This window comes from Rousettus aegyptiacus, unplaced genomic scaffold (assembly GCF_014176215.1).
Source record: "Rousettus aegyptiacus isolate mRouAeg1 unplaced genomic scaffold, mRouAeg1.p scaffold_m13_p_2, whole genome shotgun sequence".
Classification (NCBI taxonomy): Eukaryota; Metazoa; Chordata; class Mammalia; order Chiroptera; family Pteropodidae; genus Rousettus; species Rousettus aegyptiacus.
Genome location: NW_023416295.1, coordinates 98,687,739 through 98,701,268, shown reverse-complemented (window position 1 = coordinate 98,701,268; position 13,530 = coordinate 98,687,739). Strand labels below are relative to the sequence as shown.

The following is a 13,530-nucleotide window of genomic DNA, read 5'->3' as shown; positions in this document are numbered from 1 at the left end:
GGATATTAATGGGGATTAAACAAGTTCATTCATGCAAAATTCTTAAAATAGCACCTGACATTTGCTAAGTATTCAATAAAATTTAGCTATTTTTAGCTTTGTGATAAGAGAAAACCAGCAACACTTGTTATGAATAGAAGGTAGTAGGAAAAAGGGATATAACTAGCAATATATATCTATATATATTGACTAGCAATCCCTAAAGTCATATTGGCCCCAGGATAGATGTGTTTACCATATTTGGGGAAATATTTTCTTTTATTCTGTCTCTCAAGTACTGAGAGATTGGGTAAAAGTGAAATGGAAGAAGGAGCTCAGAGAGAGTGATCATTAGAGGGACAAGAGACAAGGTAAAGGGGAAGGCAAGGCAGAGGGTTGCTTGAGGAGGCGGGAATGGATCCGTGCTTGTGCTGAGGGTGGGCACCACCCTTTGAAGGAGCTGTGCTGCACAAAACAGTGGCTGGATTGACTGGAACTGAAAAATATTTTCAATCTACAGATTGCAATTCTTTGGTGAGTCATGGGATCTATCCTGTTGATCACAGCCAGCATCTTTAGAAATGCAAGAGAAGGGAAGGGAGGTATATACAAGGCCAGGCAAGTATCAGAAGGTATCATATGTAATAACAGGCATTGTTTATGAAATTTTGGCCTCAGTTAAGAATGAATAGATATGTGTAATGAGTTCTGTGTAAAATGTATTTCTCTCTGTGGGTTTCAGTTAGAAAGTTTAACAAGGGAAAAATGAAGATAAGAAATACATTTTATCTCATCTAATGAGAGCAAAGTTTCAGGACAACCAAAAATTCTAGAATGGAGAGACAGAAAGAGTCCTAATAATGTTTCATTTGTGGGTAAAATTCCTCTTCCTCCTCAGGATTGAAAAATAACCAACTTAAATTGGAAAAGGGCAATGGAAAGAGAAAAGGATAGTTCAGAACTTTCTTTGTTGACATAAGTCATACGTGACATAATAGGAGAAAAATAGAAAATAAAGATAAGAAAATAAAAGCATAACACCAAGAGAGAAACCGTTAATATGTTTTGGTGTGCTTTCTTAAAAATGTTTATGTATAATTTGTATGTGGGCAGAGGGTTATAAGTATATATGTACATATATGTAGACATATACACATAAAATGTATTTTTCTCCTAAATGGTATAGTATAGGTGCTTTTTAAAAGTTTTGCCTTCTATTAACAATAAAACATAAATATTTTACATGTCAATATAATTTTAGATAGCTACTTTGTAATAATTCCATAGACAGATCATAATTTATTTAACCAAATCCTAATTTTGGACATTTATATTTTTTATAGATTTTACTGTTTATCAATAATATATGGAATATCCCTACTTAGGCATACGGTTTTAAGCATTTCTCCAATTTCTCCTGCTTTTTTCTCCTGATATAAATTGAACATATTTATTGCAAAAAAAAAATCAAATAATACATTGAGGAAAACAATAAAAGTCACCTGAAATCTACTTTCTGAGAGAACAACTATTAACATTTCAATGACCATCTTTTCATGTAACTCTTTATGCATTATGCACAGATAGGCATAATGTTACATACATATATACACACACAAACACATTTACACACATGATATACACAAAAGGTTTAAGAGGGCATTTTAAAAGAGATTAGTGATATATAATTCTCTGTATCTTAACACTACATACTTGAAATTCCTCCAGGTCAAGTAATATAGATCATTAATTTTTAATTCTGGTATAATATTCTACTACAAGGATTATCATAATTTATTCAGCTGTTCCTTTATTAATGTACTCTTGATTTGCTACCAGCTTTTTATTATTATAAATAATGCTATAATTATCATCCTTGAATATATATACTTATATACTAGAGCATTTATTTCTATATAATAGAATCCCGAGAGTGAGGTTACTGGGTTGAATTGTATATGCATTAAAATTTTCACCAGTAATGTATGAGAGTGCCCTTGCCTTGCCTACTGTCTCTGCTAATAATAGGTGCTATTACACTTTTATTTTGCCACTCTGATGGATATCATCATGGTAATTTTAATTTTCATTTCCTTGTCTCTAGGGGAAAGGTTGAACACTTTGTCATACTTGCTTTTCTGTCGATTATCTATTTATATATTCTCAACCCATTTGATATTGGGTTGATTATCTTTTAAATTATGGGTGAGCTTTTTGTATAGTATAGATAGTAATTTTTCATCTATCATTTGACTTAAAATATTTTTCCTAACTTGTTTTTCTAGTGACTTTGATTTTGTATCTATTGAACAAGGAAATGAAAATAAATAATACCTTAAAATTTCAATACTTTAAAATTTTATGTGTGTATGTGAAATATACATATCACATATTCTTATCTTAGTCAAAGATTTCTCCATTTCATAGATATACTGAAAGTACTCTAATTTTTTCTAAATTGGTTATTTTTTTAAGTTTTACTTTCTGCTCCTTAATTCACCAAGAATTTATGGAATTAATGTAAACTAGAACCCCTGAGTTAACTTTCTTCTAGGAGAACATCCAATTGGGATGAAACCATTAATTGATATATAATACATAAATACATTCACAACACACACATGTACACACCGATATCTAATTCTGAGCTCTCTATTATTTTTCACTGATTTTTTATACAGTCCTATTCTACTTTTTTATTACAGTGACTTTTAAGTAATTTTAATATAGTATTTTAATACCATCATTTTTTATTTAGTAATTTAAGAGCATTCTATCCAATTAAAAATACCACTGGGATTCTATTGGAGTTGCACTGAATTTATATACTCTTTTCAGAACACATTTTTTTATAATAATTATTCCTTTTTAAGAACATAATATATATTTCTATTCATTCAGATTATATTTTTGCCCTCCAGTAGAAATTTATATTTTTATATAAATCTTGTTTCTTTCTCGTATAATTTACTTCTATTTTGTTATTTTTGTCACTATTATGAATGGAATATTTTCCTCCTTTCCATTTTTATATGGGTGCTGCTCATATAGAAAAAGCTAATAATTTTATATCTTTATTTTATATCTACTCAGTTTATCAAATTATTTTATTATTTCAACTTGTTTTTCACTAGAGCTTCTTGGTGACAGTGGGTGTGAAATGATATTATCAGCAAAAAAATTTTACCTCTTTCCATATTTATAAAGTGCATTTTATGTTTATTGCATTTACTAGACTCTCCAGACAATATTAAATATAATGGTGATATGGCTTTTCTGTCTTGATTTTAATGGAAACAGCTTTAACCGTATGAATCCAAATGTATTAGTCATGTGTTATTAGTTAGCTTATACTGCAATAACTCTGAAATATAAGGGCCTCACTGCAACAGAAGTTCATTTTTAGCTCACATAACATACTGGCTACTAATAGATTGTGATTCTGTTCCATGAGTCTTTCCTTCTGTATCTAAACTAAAAGTAGAGTACCCCTCCAGGATCTGCCATTCTGCGATAGAAGATAAATGGCCATACCACAAGGTGGTTCTTAATGCTTCTGCTCAAAAGTGGCATACGCTGCTTCTGTTCACATTCATGAGCCACAGCAAGTCAGAAGCCCAATTCAATGTTGTGGAAAAGAATAACCCAAACGGGGATGGAAGAAAATTGCTAGAAACAATAATGCACTCTACCATCATTAACTGTCTGCCCCTGGATAAAAAATATTTTCTTTCCTCCCTTTAATTCGCAAAATAAAATATCTGTTCTTCCCCAAGAAAGACCCCTAAAAAGTCCTATCCCGTATGACTGACAAGACTATTCAAGATTGTGTAATAGTCCCTACATCAGATTTGGATATGACTCCTCTCGATCTTGAAACTTAAATACTACAAAAATAATCTACCATTTATACGCCCAATGTACAATGGTAGAAAAAGGAGATGGGACAACCTCTAATCACACTCCCATTGAAAATGGGGAAGAATGAAAAGTACATAGGGATTCATAGCAATTCTGACATTCTGCAGAGGAAAGGCTCCAAGGACCTCAAATCCTGGGTAAAGAGGAATTCCTTGATTAGTCCTAATCTCTGCTCCCTTGCAAGTGGCTTTCTAGTCCATTGCTCTTCATTTGAGAGGCTCTGTCCTCTAAGAGGTTTTCCTACTTCCGTTATCCCTCTTGGTTATTTAAAGAAAATTTAAGAACACGCCCTCCTTTGGGGCTCAGCACCTTGTTTTCTCATCTTATTCTCTGTCCATAGAAGTTTGAAGGTCCAAAAGTTGTTTCGAGTCTTGAATAGTCTCTGGCCTATGTTAGTGGCTTGTTTTTTTTTTTTTTTTTTTTTTGGTCAGCACATCTTCCCAAAAACATTACCCAACTTTCTTTTGACTTTACTTGGAATAATTTGAGCTTATAAACTTCTGCAGAAAGTGATGAAGTGGTTATTTTCTTCAAGCCATCTTTTCCAACTAAGTGCCAACTTAATTGATTCAGAAGCTTTCTCAGACGATTTAATGGCTATAGTCTTCATTTGGTTCTTGTCACAAAGCTGTCTTAATTGGCCCTTGTTCCTGAAAATGTTTCTCAATTTGATTTTATACTGGTTGGAGATGATAAACAGTTCCATTTTCTATTCATGCTTGCAAACCAGCCAATTCTTTCCTGAATTTATCTACTTCTTGTAATCATTTGTCAAACCCAAACAATAGCAATCAATGCATACCATAAATATTTTGTTTCTCAACCTCATACAAATCCATAAGCTCATTTAGTCCATTCTCTGTCTCCTGAGACACAACCAGCAATAATTCACACCTACATAACACAGGCCACCATTTTTCCAGCGTATTGTGTCAATTCCTTTGCCATAACTGCCTGGCACTGAGAACCAATGCCCTATATTTTAAGTTGTCTTTTTTAGTTTGTTTTTGTTTTGTTTCTTTGGTTGTTGGCATCATTCTACTTCTGGTAGTAACTTTTATATTATTTAGCTTTTTCTATGTTATGTTGTGATAACAACCCAAACATCTCAGTAGCTTTCAACAGCAAAATTTTATTTGTTACTTACAATATTGGCTGTGGGTCAGCTGTGGCTCTGTTATTGTGTCTTCTCATTTGGGATCCAGGCTAAGGATCCAGCTGACATTTGACATTCTTGTAACAAAATAGCATTGGCCAATTCTTACAATGGCTTTTAAAGTATCAGCTTCAAAGTGACATATACATCATGTCCTCTCATATTCATTGGCCAAAGCAGATAAAATGGCCAAACCAGGGCTCCATGATGTCTTAATGACATTGGGGCAGGAAAGTATAATGCTCCTGGAGGGAAGGCAACAACTAATTAAGAGTAAGAGAGCAATGTATCAAGAAATTTCACCATTTGGAATTATATTTGCTGATTTTTCATGTATAATCTTTATTATAAAATGAGTAGTTCCTTTCCTGTCCTATTTTACTGTACACATATGTGTGTATTTTAAAAAATCATTGCTGAATTTATCCAAAGATTTTACAGCATCTGTCAATATGATAAAATGATTTTCCTTCCTTGCTTTGTTGATAAAATATTTCTAGAATAGACTGTCATTGATAACTGTAGTCTATTCTCTTACAATCTAATAAACTCTATTTAATAAAATGTAGACTGTTTGCATCTATAGGCATCAGTGTGATTAGTGGATAATATTCTTTTCTGGTTCAAGTTCAGATTCAAATATTAAATTATGCTGGACTCAATGAATTGGAGAGTATTTAAACTTTATTTCTATGAATTATAATTTGTTGGAATTATTTATTTTTAAATTTAGCTAGAATTTGGGTCTGAAACTATCTGATTCTTGTGACTTTTATATAATTATTATTAACCATCTATCCAAATATTTCTGTGATAATTGATCTAGTAAAATTTTCTACTCCTTCTTGGGTTACTTTAGGGAACTTAAAATTTATAAGAAAATCCTTTGTTCACTGTAGATCTTCAAATATGTTGCTGAAGAGTTACATGTGCACTTTATTATAATCTTTATTTTTAAAAATTAAAATACAGTTAATATACACTATTATACTAATTTCAGGTGTACAACATAGTTTTCAACATTTATATTCCTAATGCAGTGATCACCGTGATTAAGTCTAGTAACCATCTGACATTGTACAATGTTATTACGATGTTATAGACTATATTTCCCATGCTGTACATTACATCCCTGTAACTGAAAAGTTTATGACTGGAAATCTGTACCTCATTTTCCTTCACTATTTTTGCCTCTCCCCTTTCTCCTTCCACTCAGGCAACCATAAATTTTTCTCTATGTGTATGACCCCATTTCTGTTTTGTTTTGTTTTTTAGATTCCATAGATAAGTAGATCCCAAAGTATGTAAGAAATCATACAGTATTCATCCTTCTCTGTCTGACTTATGTCATTTAACTTAATGTTCTCTAGGTCCATCTATGTTGTTACAAATAGAAAAATTTTATTATTTTTTATGGTTGAGTAATAGTCTCTTGTATATATGTACCTCATTTTCTTTACCCATGCATCTATAGATGGACATTTAGGTCACTTCCATATCTTGGCTATTGTAAATAATGCTGCAATAGACATAAAGGCGCATATGTCTTTTCAAATTAGTGTTTCTTTTTTCTTTGAATAGATACCCAGAGGTACAATTTCTGGATAATATGGAAACTCTATTTTTAATTTCATGCGAAAACTCCATACCGCTTTCAACAGTGGCTGCACCAATTTGCAATCTCACCAACAGGACATGTGGGGTCCCTTTTCTCCACATACTCACCAACACTCATTATTTGTTATCTTTTTAATAATAGCCAATCTGACAGGTGTGAGGTGGTATTCCCTGTGATTTTTATTTGTATTTTTTTGATGATTAGTGATATGCATTTTATATTGTGTCCGTTGGCCATCCGTATGTCCTCTTTGGAGAAATGTCTATTCAAGTTTCCTGACCGTTTTCTAATCAGATTGCTTGCTCTTTTGACATTGAGTCGTATGTGTTCTTCATATATTTTGGATATGAACCTTTGTCAGATGTGTCATTCGCAAATATCTTCTCCTATTCAGTTGGTTACCTTTTCATTTTGTTTATGGTTTCCTTCACTGTGCAAAAGCTGTATAATCTGTGATTATGTTTCTATTCCAAACTTGTGAATTTTTATACTCTTTGTTTTCGTAATCAAATCTGTGAGTAATGTATCTATTTTATTGGTCAAAAGTACCTTTAAATTTACTATTATTTTGTTTTCTAATTAAGTCATTTCAAATTGTGTCTTTATTTTTTTTTATTTTCTTGTTCTTTTCCCCCCAATTTCTTTTTAAAAGCACTAACTTTTGGTAAAGGTTTATCTTCTTAAACAACAGAGACTATTGCAACTTCAGGCATGGTAAAATTAAATTTATATATTCTTTATGGTCAATACCATCTACTCCTATGATTTAAGCTACTAGTTTTAAACTAATGGCTTCCAATTTTCCCAGGAGCTGGAAGCTCAGATGTTCAACTTTCCTCATGGGACATAACTGGCTCAATATGCTTGAACTTGTTAACATTTCTCTAAATCAACAGTAACTACATTTTTTTCAAATATTTATACCACTATTCACATACTTACTCAAGCTAGAAACTTAAAATTCATCCTTAACCCCTGCCTGCTCCTCATACCCATACCCAATCAAACACCAAATCCTGTTTATTTTACCTTCTAAACAAAGTTTACCTTCATCCCATCTTAATCTCTGTTGTTGCTGCTTCAGTTTTAACCCTCATCATCTACAGCAGATTATTACAAAGCTATAAGACTTTCCTTCCTTCTCCTTCCAGCCACATCCCACTCCAAACAGATCCCAACAAACCTCTAGACTGATTTATCTAAAATGCAAATCTCGCCAGATGGTGTCTTCACTTAAAAAGCCCTCAACGCTCCCCATTTCCAACACAAATTCTACATAGTCTATAAGGTCCTACTGAAGAGAAAAACAACTAACAACAATAAAAATTAGTATGAACCACTTAATGAGTTATTCTATTAATGTGCCTTTGATTTTAAAAAGATGTGGAGGGCATTTCATAGAGAAAAGGACTAACATTTATTCTCTGCCTACTTTGAACCAAGTCCTGTGCTAGGGTTTTATTATTTTAGTTAATCATTATAATATAGTTGTGAGGTGGGCAGTTAGGAATGTTTTTATCTGCAAGAATCAGAATATCTCACTGATGGTAGCTTAAACCACAAAGACAGTTAATTCTCTCACATGAGTCTAGAAGTTGCTGTTTCCAGCTCAGTGATGCCATCAGAGACCACCAGATGTTTTCTATTTTTCCATTCTGCTATACCCAGCATATTGGCTTTTCATTGGTTTTCTTCTTTCTTCATAAATGCAAGATGGCTAATGAAGCCCCAGGTTTCACAGAGAAAAGGGAAAAGAGGTGATACCAGTGAGCTCTCCTTTCAGATCTGACCTCTTTGCAAGAAAACAAAAGCTCTCCTAGAAAATCCCAATGAGTTCCTATTTAGATCTCATCAATCAGAACTGGGTCACCTGGCTACCCCTGTCTGCAAGGGAGTGAGAAAGCAAGAACTTAGGGGTTTCCAGCTTGTATAGTGAATGGCAATAAGGGATGGGTGTGGAGGTCGGGGTGGGGAAAGTGATTGGAAGCTGGGCCCAGGATAGTAACTCCACAGATATCATTATCTCCAATGTGTAAATGAGGTTAAGATTGCCCAAAGTCCTACTGCTGGTTAGTGGTGTGTCCTAGAATAGTAACTGAGTATTAGTTTCAAAGTTTGTACTATTTTCTTTATACTACAGTGTCTCCATATACTCAGAAGAGAATTTCCGGTATTTGGACATGATTAAGAGACATTTCTTGGCACCCGTTTTACCCCCTAATTACTCCATGGTATGTTCTTAGGCATCGGATGGAATTGCCCTAGAATGTTTTAAAGATGAAGCCACCTTCTGCCTCTTTGATGAAGCCATATGTGAAACATGTTTCTTTTGCGAATGGAAACGTTAGGTACTAGGCTAAGACAAGGATTGGCTTTGAAGTATTGTAGCTAAAAAGAAACCACATTCAAAGTGTTTAAGCCTGTACAACATACTTTCTCTAATATTCCTGATCCCCAACTGAGAATCTTGTCAAATTTTATTATTTAGTTGTGAGTAAGGTTTGGGACAGTCATCCTGACCTTTGGACGTTTCACTTTGCCTAATGAATAGCTTCTGACTAAATTAATAATGATGGTTAAACCTCCTCTAATATATCAAAGAAAAAAATTTAAATGCCTTAAGAGTAGGTTCAAGTTCTAAAGAGGGGAAATCTGCATGTGAAATTTTGTACCTTATGTCTCTTTCATCCTTGTTTTAATAAATGAGAATCTACTGGGAAACCATCTTTGCTTCCCTGACACTAGGACTTTAACCTTTTATTATTGTGCAATGATTGTGACATCACAATGGAAAGATTATGACTTCAGGTTATAAGAATTGGAAGAAGTACAGTATAAAAACAGTAAAAACATAAAATGTGTACAAATTCTAACTCCACTGGAAATCATTCTTTTCTGACAGTAATTTTCAGTTCCACCTGCTGAAAACTCATTTTCTATAAAAATGAAGCCGCAGGCAACTTAACAGTCAAGGTTATAAAAAAGATCTCAGGGACATGTAGATGGGAAATTTTTTTTGTATCTCAAATCTTTTTCTTTTGAAGTAAACCAGTCTCAGCCATTAAAATAGACTAAAAAGACCTGCATTTATCATCAAAGACTGGATAATTAAGAACATTCATGCCATTCTCTGAACACCATTACGTTAAAAATTACTGCATTGTTTCCAGCCTTACTAATAGTTTTAATGATGTCCTCATTTTTCTTTCAAACTTAGACAGTCAATTTTCCTGTGATGGAAGCACATTACTATTGGAGAAAGAAAATGCCTTGAATAGAGTTTTTCAGCTTTGAACGGGGGCCAGACATTTTTCTTTCTTTCTTTTTTTTTACAGAGTTTTTCCTCCCAAAAGCATTTGAAAGATTTGTGTTTCTGTTTTTACATGAGTTTTCAGATGAAAAAAATGTTAGAAACTATAATTAAAACAGATATAAATATGTATGTGAGTGTGTGTGTGTGTGTATCGAGACTGTAATGTATGGTACAGAGATGAAAGAAATAAAACGTTACAGAAGCAAACCCTGCAGCATTCTTCAAGTTTAGTTTATGCCACAACAAAAGGTTGCTATAGAAACATTAAATCCCAACAGAATTCCTGGAAGTTAAAGATGTGCTTGCAGACTTGCTTCCAGATGCTGACTTCCTTGCTCGTTAAATAAAACTTGGCATTTATCATATGGGAGATTTTATCTTGAAACATACTATGAAAACTACCTGGGACTTTGAATACGGTGCTCACCCTAGAAAGGAAAGTATTAATCTAATAAGAATGACTAGTCTGGTAGATGTCTCAGGATTCAGTGCCTGTCAGCCTGATTGTTTTCCTCTGCCCTCAGCAACACTCCCTATAAAGAGTAGCTCCAAAATAGGATTAACCTTTAGTGACCAGATGATGGGAAATTACTCTGTTAATAAATAGTCCATCCATGTTAAGCAGTCTTTCTGAGTACCAGTGAGGAAATCACATTTTCTTAAAGACAGTTCAGGGGTTCTCTTTAAGCGCAATTTTCCCCTAGTAATTATACAGCAATTTGTTCTCCAAAAACAGACTGATTAATTAGGAAGCAGCTAACTGAGTTTAAAAAAAAAAGTGTCTAAAAATGTTCTTGCTGCTTCATTTCTAATGCTTCTCAATCAAACTGACAGCTTAAAAAAACATCTCCTTAAATGGTGAATGTATAACAAATACATTGGAACTCAAAGAATCACCACTGGCCTTGGTATAAGAAGAGATTTTAAATGATATGAAAAAGGTGTACTCTATTAAAGTAAAAGGCCATCTGTCAGATGTTTGCCACCAAAGACACCACCCACTTCTCTCCCTTTCTCTTATCCTGTTTCGGCTGCTTTGACGACTGTGGAGAAAACCAACGCCTCTCCACTTGAGTATTTGTCCTCAGGCTGCAAGCTCAGCCTTCCGCCGAGATAACTTCCTTCCCTACCAGCCCTTGCCAACTTTTAATAAATATATATAAATATAGTGGGAGGAACCCCACTCCTGAAGTGTGGGCTGAATGTAGTGACTTCCAAAAGGCACATTATGGGAAGAAGGGACAAAAGAGTAATTTTCTAATGGAGAAATCTGATAAACTCTGCTTCAAGCCAAATAATCAAAGTCATTATCAATAGTCATAAACCGCATTAATGATGTATACCTTTGATATGATATGATGAAAATGGCACTTTACCTATATGATCTTCCTCCCCGAAATCCATAAACCAACCATGAGAAAAAATCAGACAAATCTCAACAGCAGGGCCTCCCATGATACGCCTAACCAGTGTTCTTTAAAACTGTCAAGGTCATCCAAAGCAGGGAAAGTCTGAAAACCTGTTGTAGCCAAGAGGAGCCTAAAATGACTTGGTGACCAAATGTAATGTGGTATCCCGAAACAGAAAAAGTACATTAGGTAAAAACTAAGGAAATCTGAGGTTATCATGGATTTTAGCCAATAATAATGTACTGGAATTTGTTCATTGATTATAACACGTGTACCACGCTAATGTAAGACATTAATAATAGGGAAACTGTGTGCTGGCTGGCAACTCTCTGTATTATCTGCTGCATTTTTCTTTCAATCTAAAACTGTTCTATGAAAAATTCTATCAATAAAAATAAAGGAGAGAAGGGAAAGGCTGAGGAACATGGTGGGCAGTAGGTAGTGAGGTATACAAAGCTCAGTGTTTGCCATTATTGAATTTGGGAACGAAAGTGGGACTCCAGGAGGGATGTGAGGCACCAAGCTCCACTGGGGACCCGCCCTGGCTGAGGTGGGCTGAACTCAGGTGAGAACCAGAACCAAGCGTTCTTCTCTGTAACTCCACGCCCAGCTTGGCACCCTCGATATGAGCACTGATGGTCATCCTGTGCCCTCTATGGGCCGGCCATTGTGCGGGCTGATTTACATATCCTCTCACATAGGTATTAACAGATGAGGGAAACTAAGGCACAGAGAAACTAAGACACATAGGACACACAGCTAGTACACGGCAGAAATAGGATTTGAACTCAGGCAGTTTGACTTCATTCATGGATAAATCACTGGTTGAAGACCTTTGACATTCCTAAACTATGTTTAGCAGACCCAGCTGATACCCAGCATGGGGAGATTTATAGTTTTTGGGTTTGGCTATGGGGAGAGGTCACTAAAAGTCCATGACATATGGCAATTTATAATACTGCTGAGATGTACACCAGAACCACTCTGCTGTGAGGCTGGATGGTGGGATTCTGTTTAATATAGTCACTTATTCGGGGTGCTCTCAGATCTAACCCCTGCAGACCTGGATTCTTGGATCCAATCTCCTTGGCTGCAGCATTCAGCAGCCCCTTGGTGGGTCCCTCCTCTGTAGAAGGGCTTAGGAGTGACACTGATGACAAACATGTATGGGAGTTTCTTGATGCCTAGTTGACAGTTCCCACAGTATTGACTGTACATGTCATTCGATAGATGTGAGCTCTAATTGAACACATTACAAATACTTTTCCTGTATGCTTAGACATCGTGGTTTGCCCAGAACAGTTTCAGCTTATGACTGTTATCCCCACATAATTATTAACAGTGCCCCAGTTTGAATGACAACTAGTATAGCCACCATATCTATAACACAGAGATAACCTGCCACTCTCAAGCTAACAGTTCCAGAGACCACACCAACTGCTGTTCTAATACATTATGAAGAAACGTCCTGAGATCCCAGAATGAATGCTCTAATACATTGGTGATAGCTGGGCCTCTTTTTCCTAGAGCTTTTTGGTAGTGTGAGTTCATCTAAAAAAAAAAAGTGACTGTGAAAGAAATTGTGATTTTCAAAAGTGTGATTATTCACTCATTTCACATGGGTGATGGTTTTGCAACCTTGATTAATTTCGCCTATATTAATTTTGTAATCAGAGTGTAGCTACTACAAAAACACTTTTATTAGAAAAGAAATACACTTGGTGGCCATTACCTGAGCTCCAAAATCTAGACGGTTGCCCTTAAGTGACAGATGGCATCATCCTCTATGAGGATGGTGAGCATGGTCACCTGTGACACCACACTGAGCATCTATACCTCGGCACCCAGCCAGTTGTAACAGGGCCAAGAGCAGAAAATACTTTAGTTCAACCTCGCTTGTCTTGTTTTAAGTTTTTTGCAGTTCTCATACTTGAAGTAAATCCTAAATTTCTTTTCAGGGCTAATATATCTTATCTTACCCTGAGTACACAAAATTGGACAGTGCTGCCCCATCACCGATCACCATGGACCTCTTCTACAGTTCTTTACATTTCTCTTCTATCTAAATCATTTTCCCCTGTCTGTTCACAAGGTGAACAAAATCACTAAAAATTATGGGGTTTTACTTCCAAAA

General features: G+C 34.9%; 1 long non-coding RNA gene across 1 annotated transcript in view; it reads left to right on the top strand.

Moving 5' to 3' along the window:
* Nucleotides 1-210: 210 nt before the first annotated feature.
* LOC118613856 overlaps nucleotides 211-13,530 on the top strand; it is a 105,442-nt gene continuing 92,122 nt past the window's right edge. The window contains exon 1 of the long non-coding RNA XR_004955973.1: nucleotides 211-513. This is a non-coding gene — a long non-coding RNA (uncharacterized LOC118613856). The remainder of the gene's footprint in view (nucleotides 514-13,530) is intronic.